This window comes from Triturus cristatus, chromosome 1_2, assembly GCF_964204655.1.
Source record: "Triturus cristatus chromosome 1_2, aTriCri1.1, whole genome shotgun sequence".
Classification (NCBI taxonomy): Eukaryota; Metazoa; Chordata; class Amphibia; order Caudata; family Salamandridae; genus Triturus; species Triturus cristatus.
In genome coordinates this window covers 589248906-589264231 of record NC_140580.1, presented here as the reverse complement: position 1 = coordinate 589264231, position 15326 = coordinate 589248906, and the positions used below count along the sequence as shown (strand labels likewise).

The following is a 15326-nucleotide window of genomic DNA, read 5'->3' as shown; positions in this document are numbered from 1 at the left end:
AGTACTCGGGCCGTCGGCTGATTATACAGCAAATGCAGCCAGGAGAGATACAGCTGAGGGAAACCCATCCGTCGAAGGACGCCGAATAAATAGTCCCACTCCACTGAGTCAAATGCCTTTGTAGCATCAAGGAACACAGCGGCAAGCGGGAATTCCTGATCTACCATCTGCACCAGGGAAAAGAGCGTCCGGAGGTTATGGGAGGTTGACCTCCCGGGCACGAACCCCGCTTGGTCCGGCAGGACAAGCTTGTCCATCAATAACGCAAGGCGATTCGCCAGCACCTTAGCCAGTATTTTGGCGTCACAATTAATTAGCGAGAGCGGCCGATAAGAGTCGCAGGAGTCTGGGGCCTTTCCAGGCTTTAGTAACGAGGTGACCACTGCCTCCCTCATTGATAGCGGCAGCACACCTACCTCCAGAGATTCCGTATACACCTCCCGAAGGACTGGTGCCATCACATCAATGTAACTCTTATAGAACTCTGCCGGCAGCCCATCTGAACCCGGCGCCTTCCCATTTTGTAACTGCATGATCGCCTCTCGCACCTCAACGAGCTCAAACGGGTGACACAAAAACTTCCGCTGTGCATCTCCCAACCATCCCAAAGCTATATCTCCCAAGAAGTCATCCATCTTGAGTGTCCCCGACCTTTGAGTCGTGTAGAGTGCGCGATAGTGGTCTACAAATGTATCGAGTATGGCGTGTGAATCTCTGTGAACCGCGCCATCCGAGCTATGTACTTCTAATATGTGGGCGCCAAAACGAGGGGGGTGCGTCGCTTCCGCGAGAGCTCTCCCAGGACGCTCTCCCTCGCCGTATCTGCGGGCCACCCAATATTTCCCACGGAACTTCAGCTCGCGCTGCGCTTCAGCCTCGTATTTAGTTAGCGTTTCCCGGAATGCACTGTGCGCTGCCCCCGCCTGTCCCCGACCCATCAGGCCCTCCAACTCCTTCAGTTCTTGCTCCAGGCGACTGAGAGTGCGCTGTATATCCTTAAGCACTCCACAGCTTTTGGAGAGGCAATAGCCGCGCATCGTCACCTTAAAGGCCTCCCATATCACCTCTACACTGCTGACCGAACCCTTATTCCTCGCGAAGAAATCTCGTATCTCCTCCTCGAGCTCCATCTGAAACACGGCATCTAGCAGCGCGGTGGGCTGCAATCGCCAGCGTGGTCTAGGAGCAGCATACCCCGGCAAAGCAAGCGACAGCTTTACCGGACAATGGTCCGAGTATGTTCTAGCCAAGTGCGAGGTTTCTCGGATACCCGAAGCCAGTCCTCGGGACAACAGACAATAATCAATTCTCGTCCAGCTGCCCAAGTGAGACGTGAAATGCGAGCCCTCGCTCCCCAAGGGATGTGAATGTCGCCAGCCATCAATCAACCCCTCCTCTTCAAGTATGCCGGACAGCGCCTCCCTGGATTTAGTGTAGTGGTGCGGCATGGGGTGGGAGTGGTCCTGAGCCGGTCTGAGGGCAACATTGAAATCTCCCCCCCATATTATGTGCGCAGAACCAATCGTCATTATCTTGCCCCACACATCATGGAAAAAGTCTGGGCTATCAGTATTCGGACCATAACAATTAGCTACTGTGATAGAATCCTCCCCCAACCTACCCCAGGTAATCACATAGCGGCCCTGCGGGTCTGAGATCATGCCTGCTAGCTCATAGCGCAGCTGTTTCTTAAAAAGGATCACCACCCCGCGGGCATAGGAGGAGTAGGAGGAAAACAGACGATGCTCTGCCCATTTGCATGCGAACGTGCTGACCGCCCCTGGGTCTAGATGGGTCTCTTGCAACAGCGCCACATGGATCCGCTGTCTATCTAGGTATGCCAAAATCTTCCTGCGCTTCCTCGGGTCCCCCAAACCCCGCACATTCCACGTCATTATGTTAATCACATCGTCACCCTCCCGAGCCATCAGCATCACAAAAACACATACCAGTCCTGCACATTGAGTCCCTGCACACCTCTGCTGTCACTCCACAATTGCTGCCTGCATACTGAACCCCCGTGAACGTCCCTCCCACCTCCCACTGAAGCAGCCCCAACTTGCCAGAAACCCAAGTCCCTCCCCCACCCACAAAACAACGAAAACATCAAGATTGTTAGGTTTACCCATACTTAAGTGAATCAATGGGTGCTACCCGCTGGGGTGCAAACTCTAGGTGGCGGACCGGGTATCCCCTTCCCCTGAACCCGCAGATGAATAGAGGGGCGAGCCCTATGCGGGTCAGGAGAGGGTGCCCAGCGCAGTTCCAAGTGTCATGCCCACTGGCGCGGGCCTTTCCAAGCCCTTCATATCAGCAGAATAGTCAAGACATGCCTTATAAAGCCCATCAGCAATCCGCCACTCCCTCCCAGCCACTCTGCTCACTGTCTCTCGGTTAGAGCACAACTGGCAGCGATATATATCAGTCTTGGGAGGCAGGTCTGTCCGAGGCGGGCGGTGAATCAGAGCAGCCCCCGGAACGTTTAAGATGCTTGAGGAAGTCTTCCACTTGCTGTGGGTTAGTGAAGAAACTCTGTTTGCCCTGATGGGTGACCCGGAGGCGCGCCGGGTACAGCAAAGCATAGTCCACCTGTGCCTGACATAGCTTATTTTTCACCGCCATGAATTTGCGTCTGTCCTCCTGTACCGCAGCCGTGAAGTCTGGATAGATAGAGAAGGCGACCCCCTCATAGTGGAGCTGCTGATTACTTCTCGCCACTCGAAGTATTGTGTCACGATCTCTGTAATTAAGGAGTCTGGCGATAATGGGGCGAGGCGTACTCCCCGGCGGAGGGCGGAGGGCGGGGGCCCAGGGACCGATGAGCCCGCTCCACGATGAACTGGGAAGAGAGCTGCTCCTTCCCGACGGTTGCAATCAACATCCTCTCCACATAGTCCTCTAGGCGGCCTGTGTTTGTGGTCTCTGGTAGCCCAAGAACGCGGATGTTATTGCGTCGACTCCTTGCTTCCAAGTCTTCATTCTTGGCTGCAATTAGTTTTAGAAGCTTGTCCATTTGCGCAACCTGTGCTGAGACCCGAGTGGTGGTATCCTCTGTATCTGTAACGCCCTGAACGTCTCAGGATCGTTTAACAGACACGACAATGAGGACGCAACCACTTGTGAAGGGTTAGTTCTTTTAATGAAGGCAAATAAAATACAAAGAACAAACAAAAGTTATAGTCACTGGAATCCTCCAGGCTAAGTACGTTACCAGCCCACAGCACGGATGGTCCTAACCGTCCTCTGCATATACGCCGATCCCGGCGTATGCCAACAGAGGGCAGAAATGAAATGGCCGACAATGCCAATCGGTAGGCTGTGAGGGGCACGAAGAGTGTTGGGGAGAATCGAGGAGTCAGGGAAACACCCAGCCGGGGTCTCTACCTGAAGGGAGCAGCCGCTCAACCTCTTCCTCAGACTGCACCGGGACGCGGAGTCACCTCCTGGTGATGCGTCACCGATACCCCAATCACAAGCAAGAAGACTGAACCGAGAGCAGCCGCTCGATCGATCCTGTGGACTTCCGAGTCTGTAACGCGGCAAACACCTCCTGGTGTGCGTTACAGCTGGCAGTCCCTGTGTCTCTGGTCGGGCTGGGAGTTACGACTCCAACCAGCAAAAGCGCCACTGCGCTTGGACTCAGCCGAGTCAAAAAGCGAAGCTCAATGGTTGACCGGTAGAGCTTCCGGGTCCTTCACAGGTGACGATGGGGCAAGACACGGCCCAGGGAGTAACGACTCGACCTACCTCCGTTCTTGCCTTACTGGAGCACCACTCCGGAACACTGCTCTTCACGAAGCAGGTACGTCGGTGTAAACACAATATCCGACAGCGTTGTACCTCCCGGTTCCTCCCTTTATAGGGCGTGTTTTCCTTCAGTTATGTAACAGCTCACCTGTTTACATAAGGGCGTGTTTCCCTTGAGTTATGTAACAGCTCTCCTGTTTACATAAGGGCATGTTTCCCTTGAGTTATGTAACAGCTCTCCTGTTTACATAAGGGCGTGTTTCCCTTGAGTTATGTAACAGCTCTCCTGTTTACATAACCTCTCAACCGCTAAGCATCCTGGGAGATGTAGTCCGTTTTCGCTGGTTACCGTTTTCCTCCCCTCGTATGACAGGAATTCTTGACAGTATCCGAAATACGTCGTTCCACCTCGCGGATGCGATCTTCATGTTTGTCCAGCTTTTGCACAATGGCGTCCATCCGGGTAGACATGCCATCCGTTTTTTCCCCCATGGTGGCAAAACCCTGCCTGACCTCCCGGAGAAGCGATGTCAGCTCCCCTGCACTCTCCGCAGGCCCAGCAGCTGGATCCGGCTCGGCCATCCCCACACTCGCGTCCGGAGGGGCGCGGCCCGTCTTCTTTGCCTCGAAGGTGAGGCGGGACTGCCGAGCATCGGCCTTCCCCATTGCCAGGCGCAGTCAGGGGGATAATAAAGAGCGCCGCGCGAGCAATCGCCAACTGCGGCCTCAATCACTGCTCTCCACCGCCCCGGACCATCCAAGGCACGGATCCGCCCCCCCACTCAAATCTAGCCGCGTGCTCTTTGCACCGGTGCACCGTCCCCTCGTTCTCGGGGCAAAATGAGGCGCAGGGGGGGTCGCGTTCAGGGTCTCCTGGCCCTACGCGGTCTAGGATGCAAAGCGTCGCACGAAATGCGATGGGTGGCAACGTATTTGCAGCTCTCCACTTGCCCACTGCCCGGTGGTCTCAAAAATGGTCACTCCCTGTCCCCCAAGAGATGTTCCTCGCCACGTGTGCCCCTCCGCCTGGAGCGCGGTCTCTCATGCCCAGTGCGGCCGATCATGCGCCCCAGCGCAACCACCCATGTGGCTATGGAGTAGGGCACATGGAAAGAGGCCTCTGGGCGGGTCGCGGCACACCCCCCTCTCGCGCTGTACTCACACGGGGGCTCCGCGCAGCTCTCGTACCAGGCCCACAGCAAACGGGGGGGTATTAGCGGGCAAGTCTCGCCGAGCTCGCCCCCAAGGCAGGCAGCGTCCTCCGTAGGGCCTCGCTCCGATGCGGCGGCTGGCCCCCAAACCTCGCCGTCAGCACCCTCGGGTCCTCCTTTGCCCAACAGCAGCGGCCGCACTCACCCGACCTCCGGTGATGTTCGCCCAGCACAGCGTGGACTGCGGGCACCACTGCCTCCCACCTTCCGGCAGCGCCTGCTGGCGTCCTGGGCCCCCCAGGTCGCGCCCACCAGCCTTCCCCGACCGGGAATCACCAGCGCGGCACTCTTCGGCCTAGCGGCCCGCGCACCTCGTGGGAAGCCGCGGGCTCTCGTAGATCAGCAGACGGACCACTCTTCCACCGCAACTTTGCCACCTCAGCCGCTCCGCGGTTACCGCTCCTCCTCGGCGATCGGAGCCCTCCAGGCCGCTGAAAGTGGCCGCCGGGTATGTGGACAGCGTCAGGGCATGCAGCCCATCGCAGGCAGGTCGCTAAGATCGCCGTGGGCAGGATAATTGTCGGATCTGTGCGCCGGACGGCAGGAGCCTCACATATGTGCGGCCATCTTGCGCGGCGCCACCTAGCGCCCCCAGATCTACACAATGCTACTTTACTTTCTTTTTTTTTTATTTTTTTTTTTAAAACCTTTATTTCAAAAGTCTGGACACAGCTATTCAGCCGACAACCCGGAGGTTCGGCAGCTTCGATAAAGAGGAACAGAGACGCGTCCACAGTACAATGAAGGAGGAGTGCAAAGATTCCATTTTTAAATAAACACAAAACACACAACAACCCCCAGCAAGGCAAGAACACTGAATGCCCATGGTGATAGCCCCCCAGGGGAGGCAGGACCCCAATCATCTACCATTTACAGTACTGTGAAAAGAGGAAGAAGGGGGACAGCAGAGGCCAAAGAAGTCCATTAACCATACTGAGCTGGAAAGAAGGTTAGGAGGAAAGCTGTTCCTCGGGGGGATCCAAATCAGGGGCAAGACAAATTCCCCCCCTGTATTGATTCCACCGCCCCCAGATGGCGTGCCACTTCCGAGGGCGGCCTCTAGCGCAATATACCGTCTTCTCCCTTAGCATACTCCAATCCATATTTTCTTTCCACGCAGTCAATGTGGGGGGCCCCACGGATCCCCACAATCGCGCTATATCTCTCTTAGCGACCATGTTACCCAGAGTCACCCATTGGGTCTGCGCCGCATTATGATCAGTGGGCCCCAAGACATTCAGGAGACAACACCGCGCTTCCGGCTGCATAGCAATGCCCGTCACCTCCCCCATCACTGCATGGATTCTCCTCCAGAATTCCGTGATGACACCACATTCCCAAATGATATGCAGGAAAGTACCCACCATACCACATCCCCTCCTGCATAGGCCGTCCTCCGAGAATCCCATGTGAACCAGCCTTGGCCCCGTCACATACACTCGATGCAGTATTTTAAGCTGCACCAGCCTCAGACGCGACGGGATCGCAACCTCCTTAGGAGAGGAAACAGCGGACTGCCAATCCTCGTCATCCAACTCGAGGCCATCCCTAGACCACTGGTCCCTCAACCCCAGAAGCATATCCGCCCGGACGTTGATCAGTTTCTCATAGATGAGCGAGATCGTGCTCTCGGGCATATGGCCATCAAGGACCCGGTCCTCCAAAGGAGAGGACTCAGGCACCTTCTCACCCTCTATGAGAACTGATCGGAGGGCATGACGGACCTGAATATAGCGGAAATACTCAGATGGCCCCAGCTCATACTCCTTCTGCAACTCTTCAAAGGACTTCACCCTCCCCTTAATCAGGACATCTCCGACCCTGGAGATGCCGATCAAGTCCCATTTGTCAAAGCCTTTTGTGTGCCAAAGCCTACCCAGTCTCTCAGATTCAAACAGCGGGGTAGCGAGGGTGAGCCTATCCTTCCAGCCCAGCGAGTCAGTTGCCATCTTCCACACACGCACCGCCACACCAGTGGGCCCCGTGAGGGACGAGTCCAGGGACCGCGAATACAACGCCCTGTAATAGTTACCACCACGCAGCAACCTCCTGTCCATGGCATACCCGGGGCTGAGGGCAGGGCCATAAAACCCATGATTAATCGCACTCAGCTGGGTGGCCCAATAGTACCGTCGGATGTCTGGAAGCGCAATACCCCCGTCGTACCATGGAAGCGTCAACTTTGCAATAGCTATTCGCGGCCGCCCGTCCCACAGCAACGTTCGTTGGAGGCTTTCGACCTCCCGAAAGTAGTTGGCCGGTACCCAATCCAAAGTATTCTGCAGTGCGTAGAGGAACCGGGGAAGAGACATCATTTTGAACAGGGCCGCGCGCCCAACGAGGGAGAGCGGCAGCCTCCGCCAGCCCTCCACATCCCGCCTCAGGCGCGCTAGGGGGGGGAGCAGGTTCCTCTCATATCGCACGGCAGAGTCCATGGAGATAAAGATCCCCAGATACACGAAGCCCTGCTGAGCAACCTGGATCGAACAAGTTCGAGGGATCGGTGGAACCTCGCCACTAAGAACATATAAGTACGATTTACTCCAGTTGATAACGAGACCCGAGTTCCTACCGAAAGATGTGAGTACGTCACAGACCACTATAAGTGATTTCTTGGGTGAGGCAAGATACAACAGGATGTCATCAGCATAGAGCGATATACGGTCCTCGTGTTCAGGCGACCATCTAAGTCCCCGTATATCCGGGTGCCAGCGTATCCACGCAGCTAGCGGCTCAAGGGCGAGGGCAAACAACAATGGCGACAGGGGACAACCTTGCCGAGTACCCCTCCCAAGCTGAAACGGAGTCGACGCCCGGCCATTTACCACCACACTCGCAAGAGGGCCCTCATACAGCAACCTCACCCAGCTCACAAAACCGTGGCCAAAGCCGAACTTGGTCAACACGGCCCACAAATATGCCCATTCCACCGTGTCAAAGGCCATCGTGGCGTCGAGAGACGCCACAATAGCTGGTTCACGCAGCGTGCCCGCCCTGGCGATTACACCATGAAGGCGCCGAAGATTTAACGCTGTGTTACGGTGCGGGATGAATCCGGATTGATCCGGGTGGACCAAGTCACCGAGTACCCTAATCAACCGGGCCGCCAGGATTTTAGCCAGAATTTTCGGCTCTGCGTTAAGGAGTGAGATAGGCCTATATGAGGCGCACTTATCTCTGGGTTTGCCCTCTTTGTGTATAACCACAATCGTCGCCAATCGCTGATCCAACGGGAGGGCCCCACTCCCCCGCGCCTCCACGAACATGGCGCGCAGGTGAGGGGCAACCCTATCCGGAAACAGCTTGTACAGGTCGACCGGCAAGCCGTTCGGACCCGAGGCCTTGCCCGAGTTCAACGCGCGGATAGCCCCCGCCACCTCATCGACCGTTATGTCACCATCTAAATCGTCCCTATCTATATCAGAGAGGCAGGGCAATGCGATATCACGCAGGAGGTCATGCGAGTCCTCGGGCTACTTTACTTTCTTGAACGGCCTTTTGAAGAAAAGTGCTTTTGGAATCTTATAGGGTGAGCTAATTAATGGGTGGAAGTGTCTGGGGTAGGGAAATTTCATTTTTACAGATAGACAGTTTTACACAAATACTATAATGGCAAATAGACACAAAAAATAAAAATGCACAAAATACATGTTCCATCCCTCAAAATTACAGCATGAACAATACAATTTACGTACTGACTTGTAATACTCTTAACAACATATTTCTTCCAATTTAAGAGAAAGTGTTTTACGTGAGGTGCCCGCATTTGGTTCTGTGTCCATCTCACGAGTATGTGCACGTGGCATGGTATTAAGCTGCACGCGGAACAGCTGTGAGCACGTTGTGTGCGCGCAACGCTTCATTGATGTGTGTTTGGTAAGTGGGGAGAATACGAATTTGTTAGGGAGTCTGTCATTAGTGCACAGGCACGAATGTCTGTCTGATTGCTGCACTAATGTGTATTGTTTTATGGAGAACAGGGGGGCTTGTGTTGGACTTCGTAGCTGGAGCATTGATGAGTGTCCGCATGCTACACAACTTATTACCTCCACCCCAGTCATGCCACATTCAGTCACTTGCCCCATCTGTACCTCATGGGCACCAGCGTCGTCAACCTCTTTAACAGTCATAACTACTATTATTTTAATGTTAAATGACTCCTCCCATCGTTTTCAGGGTACCGAATCACACATGTAAATGCTCCTTAAAAAGTGCACGTAGTGACAATTAATTGCCCACCTGGTCCAATCCAGAAATCCTTCGACCACCTCGACTCCACCTTAGAACAGTTATACTCAGGTCCACGTCCTCTGCAATGATGCGATTCTGCAGCTGCGGAGTTTTCTGCATAATTATGGATTCGTTGAAATTGCAACATAAATCATCATCTGCTGCAAAATGTACAGGTTTTCATAAAAACTGCCGTTTTGTTTCTGGCCGAAATAAATCAAAATGTACTAAAAACGCTGACACACATGCAGCTGCACAGTGGCAGCTCTTAGCAAACATTAACTGGCCATCTACCAGTGCCTGAGCGCTGCATTTAGGTATTAAACTGACACGGAGGTCAAACTTTGCCTAGAAGGTGTTAACATGTGTGAAAATCACAAAACATTGAAGTAATCATCCCACAAAATGTGCCGCATTATGCCGCAGGATTTTCTTTTTCTTACAGAATAGTTTAGTCAACCCTGCCACATAATTTGGTCCTTCCCAGTCACATAATTCAAGTGTCCCTAGTTATACTCTTCACCTTTTACTATCTTGGGGACATGAGCTTTACCCTAAAAAATGACACACAAAAAACCCCCACTTCTTGCAGTTCCTTTTTGATCAATTTATTACCACCAGTCATACCTATGGAATTCTTATGTATCACCAATTCACTGACCAATCTCCATCCAGTACGGACCCACCTCCCACACGGGTCATGCTCCTATCCATCTGACCATAGAGATGCCTCTGTCACCCCAATGCATCATGAATCTCCTACCTGTAAGAGGGAAATCCACTCCTGCATATCTCAATCCAGTCCAGGATGACCTCACTACACTGCAAAACGTCAGTTCACCGCGTTTCATAATTAAACATCACCTTCTGTGCGGTGACACAACATTTCTTTCCCGACCATAACTTTATTCCACGGATTACCTGCATCCAGCCCTGGATATTACTCATTCGTTGCCATACTAGGAATACACTTGATTCAGCATGAAGCACACACAGGATCCAGCACAGCCAAGAATAAAGAAAACTAGGGTGGCATCACAGATCCCACGTGGAGGGCTCTGATCTGGGGCAGTTGACTGAGCAAAGCGCGGAGTTAGTGCCAGGTTCTGTGCAAATATGTGCTGTGTTAATCCAAAAAGAATGCAGGTGGTATTGGAGGGACAAGGAGCCGGGCTCTGTTCCGCCGCAGGGGAGCTCAGTGCAGGACAGAGCTGAAGGCCACGCACTGAGCAGCTGCACACAACCAAAAGCCATGTTCAAAGCTGTATGAGGACACAGTGGCATGGTATACAATTTAATTTAAAAAATATTGATTTCCATTGAAAATACCTCCGTTGAGGTAAAGTATGGTTTTGTTGGAAACAGTTGGACGATGTTCTCAAAACCAGAGTTGTTGTGACAGTGTCTCTGACACAAACATTAAATAGCATTAGCATGTGTCAGTTAACTTTACTGCCATCCCAGCCATGCATTGCTCATGGCATCAAACACGACATCATAAGTGTAGTAATTGATGACATCATATATGTCATCAGCAAAAGAAATGTCCTGTGCCTAAAGGTTGCTTCCCCAAAGGAGAGCAAGGGATTGGGATATTCTGTTCTGCATCCTTAATAACTTTGCATGGGGTTTTTAGGGGCATGAGAACATAGCAGATCATATGAAATCCAACTTTCCACTCCTAAAACCTTTGCCCCTCCTCCTTGATCAACGTATACCAAACCTGAAAGGAACAGCCTCGAAACGTCAACATTTTAGTGTAGCCTGTATGGTGCAGAGGGGTCACAGGGATCAAATATTATAAGAGGTATGGCAACATCTGAGACTTTCTTGCATACATCATGTAATGTACCACAAGAAAACATCTCTAAAACCGCTGAACAAGGCTGACTAGATTTTGTAAGCAAAAGCAATGGCCCAGTGCACATGCACCAGTGCTGTTATGTCCGTGAACAATGGATGATTGCCCATGTAGTTCAGGAAAAGCATATGCATCTGGCGCATGCACATTTGACAGTGGAGGAAAATGTACGTGTACATGGCACTGAGACAGCTGTGGGTCTGCCCAGGCCTCCCATCCCAAGCAGAGTGGGTCAAACGACACTTTTTTAAAATTCCTCCCTGTGTTTGCAAATACTTTGTTTGCACTGTGTTTGCAAACATTAGGAGAGATTTTTTTTTTAAACCAGGACCTTGAGGTGGCTGTTTGCAGTCCTGTGCCTCCTCTCCCTCATTTGTACAAGGGTCAGTGAGGGTATGGACAGCCAACAACTGACTCACTATTGGTATTTGTCTGTTGGCTGTCTGGTGCCCCCTTAACTGTCACTTGTTTACATTGGGATACATGACAGCTGTCTCTGCACCCTCTTCTCAATTGTAAACCTGGCACCAGTGTAGCCACGTGCTGCCACAGCAATTATTTCCCCATTTTTTGCAATTTCCCCCATTGCTCTTGAGCGCGGTAGGATTGGGTGGGACAAACAATTCCACTCTGCCCTTGGGTAAACGAAGTTGTTGGGGAAAATAAAGACACCTACCACTGGGCAAAGTGGAGCAGGCCACAAAATACAGCCCGACCCTTGGGCAATATGGGGGGACACAGACCCCTTAGCCCCTCAGCAAGGAAGGAATGAGGTACCCACTACCCTTGCAAGGCAGAGGTAAACAAAGGACATGTCCGGCCCATGGCCAAGGCCGGATGAGAGCGCAACGTACTCCTGCCCTTGAGCATGCTGAGGGGAACACATTTGCCAGTCTCACCACTAGGCAAGGCAGGAGAGGTAAAGAGAGACCCCTGCCACTGGGAAGGTGGAGAGGAGAAGGGAATTAAATACCTCACTTTCCTTAGGTAAGGTGTGGGGTTAAATATTATAAACCCCTGCACTTGCACAATGTGGGGGAAGAACAACCATCCTGACCCATTGGGAAACAAAGATACCCTCAAGCAAGGTGGGCTGAAGACATAACATACCCTCACCCACTGGCAAGCTAAAGGGAAATGCAAGGTGGGAACAAGACACCCCAACCTTTGGGTGAGGGGAGAGAACTAACCCTCCTCACCCGTGGACAAATAAGAACATTAAGAGATTCCATCCCACTCTTGGGAAAAGCTTGGGGCAGGGTGTGACATACCCCCTGCCCTACGGTAAGACAGGGCCTAATAAGTATACCACCCCTGCGCTTAGGCAAGATGGAGGAGAGAATGAGACAAACTACTCACCTGTTCTTGGGCAAGGGGGAGTACCAACAATAGACACCCATGCCCTTGAGCAAGACAAGAGAGTCTGGGCATGACATATTTCCTGCCCTTGGTCAAGGCAAAGATGAAAAATCCAGCCTCCCCTCACCTTGAGACATTGTGTAGAACAAATCTCTAAATGCCCTTGGGAGAGGGTAATTGTCAAACACAGACCCCCCCCCCGCACACCCCCTACCCCCGGTGCAAGATCAAAGGGTGCCCAATAAACACCTCAGTCCTTCGGGCAAGAAGGACACTAAAGAATGATGTTGAGTAATAGAGATGCTAATAAATACTATGTGAAGACCCGTGCCTTGTCACATATCTTACAATAATTTAAAGAAAATTTAGTGTGCAACTATGCATGGCCACAGCTCAGGCATACTGAGCTATGTAAACATGTGGACTGGGTGGAGAGCTAGGCTAAAGGTCATGTCCTGTGCCAAACCCTTGCTATGTTAAGTGGGTTATGTCCAAAATTATGCCAGGATCAGGCCAGCCATGCCGTGTGGTAAACTTCAATGTTGTCCACTTATCCAGCGGCTCAGGTCAAAGTTCATGTTCAGCTGGTTGGATGAGAGAGGGGTGGGCGCAGGGCCTGGCCTTGGAGCCGGTGCTGTGTCCACTGCCCACTGCGCAAAGCTGGTTTCTTAGGACAAGGGATGGATGGTCAGGCCCTGTGCCCACAGCCTTATACCAATAACCAAAGGTTGTATATTGCAGGTTTGTGTGGAAGCTGGCTGTGTGCAGTATATCATAGAAATACATTTCCACAAAACTGTGTAAAATTTAAGCAAGGGCTATGGTTTACACAGATATCATTTATAAAAAAAAAAAAGGATTGTCTATTACAAAAGTACAGTTAAAGTTATGTCACCATTATAAAGCAAACCTAAAAACTACTGAGACTCCTGATCTGGTCAACTGTGCAAAGCTGTAATCACGACCCGCTGTGCGCTGCCTATGACAACACTGATGACACCTCAAATTAAAGAAACCATGTAGGAGCTCGAAGCAGGGGCCGGGTGAAGCCCTTCGTCCACATCTGTGAACAAGGGGTTCGGGCACAGCTTCTGCTATAAGATATCGTCGATGATGTCATGTGAGAGGTCACATGTGAGATCAGGAGCTGTGCACATGAGCCATGAGCAGTGGTCTGCACAGCTTACTCTTTCTGGGAAATGGCAGTGGTTATTAGGTTTTGCTATGTAACCATAACATCACGTAAACAGTATGTCTTTATACATTAACTACACTGGCTGTGCTAGCGCCAGTGTGGTTATAGTTAAGGATGCCTTTCCATAGTAAAGGCATTGTTGGTTGAATAACGTGGGTGCCATGTGAAGAATCCGACCAAACTTAATTAAAAAAAAAGTCAACTCACTAGGGTTCCTTCCAGGAAAGCTTTATGCTGATCCGTCAAGCGGGGCCAAGAAAACAGGATGGTCCCAAAACACTGATTTCCTATTTTAATTCTCCTTGGAAACTTTGCTCTCCGATACAGAAAAATAGCGAAACAGATTTACACCAAATATGACAAAAACGTTCAACTTTACCCTCAAAGAGTACATTTCGTTATTTGGTGTAAATCTAATAAGTAGTTTTTGTAAAATTAGCACTTTAAAAAAGTGCACACTAAGGCGTTAATCTCATAGAAACGTAGATAACTGGATCACTATGTACCCGCAGGACTCCACTTGTACTGAAAATGTAAAAAATACTCTAATCCCACTGGCTAAGGGAGCCTTTTCTCCTGTCAGCCAATGGGATGTCACGCTATCTCGGAGCTGATGGCTAACAACATCTTAAAGAAATATTGCGTCTGCTATTACAGGACTCTGTCCCTGTGTCCTGAGAAAGTTATAAAACAAAAAAGGTATAAGGTGCAGGGTAGAAACACCATGAACCCCCATGCACTTTTGTTGGGGACCCAGAGGGACACCACCTCAGAGATTAAGATGGAAAAAACTAAATTGGGCGAGAGGTACCAGGGTACTCTCATGGGACCCAGCACGAAACTCCTGTGAGGTACCATGGTACTCTCGCAGGACTTGCTTTGCAAGCATCCACTACCTAGTACTGTGTTACTGTGCAAGCTTTCCTGAGGAAGCTGGCATGGTACTGTGCTAGCTTTGGTCATGCACAGCGGGAGTTGTCTGCACAGGGAGTGTTCGGTGCAGGACTCTAGCTGTGCACAGCCAAAGCCCCATCCCATGACCAAACCCTTGTGCAGCAGAGGTTGGCTGCATGTGAAGGGTTATCTGTTGATCGGGTTTAGAAAATGATCATAATGTCCCCAAAAATTCATAGATTACAAAGGTTTAAGTAATGTTATAGTTATCTGTTAGAGTGAGACACGAGCTAACATTAAATAACTAAACAAAATCACTGAAATACAGTTACAGCCTAATCAACTATATCTTGCACCTCTATCATGCACTGCCTATGACCTCACATATTTCATCACCTATGACATGTTAAAATAGAAAATAAAAAGAGACAAGAATGTGAGTTGAGCATTTGCAGAGAGATTGGTGCAGGGCCTGGCCTCAGGAAGGCCAATAGATAACCCACGTAGCACACAGTGGAAAAGGTATGTGTGCGTGTATTGGGGCTTGGCACATAGAGAGCGCCATGGTCAAGCTCTGTGATCAACCCCGCTGCTCATGGACGCAGTGGGGGATGTCTGCACACAGGGGTTGGGGGGCCAGCCCCTCTGCACATAGCAGAAGGCTGTGTACAGTTGAGTTCGGGCATTGGCGTCATGCTGGGAGCTGGACCTGGCCAAAGGCTATAAACCAGATAATAAGGAGATTTACAAGAAGATGTTGAAACTTTATCAGAAAGCAATAAAAGAAGCCCAAGCGGAATTATTTTCAGGAAGAATAAATACAACAAGA

The 15326-nt window shown here is 51.2% G+C and overlaps 1 long non-coding RNA gene across 1 annotated transcript in view; it reads right to left on the bottom strand.

Annotated features, from left to right (window-relative positions):
- LOC146867697 (uncharacterized) overlaps window positions 1–15326 on the bottom strand; it is a 77371-nt gene that overhangs the window by 21093 nt on the left and 40952 nt on the right. Inside the window, exon 3 of the long non-coding RNA XR_014962075.1 lies at window positions 9198–9302. This is a non-coding gene — a long non-coding RNA (uncharacterized LOC146867697). The remainder of the gene's footprint in view (window positions 1–9197; window positions 9303–15326) is intronic.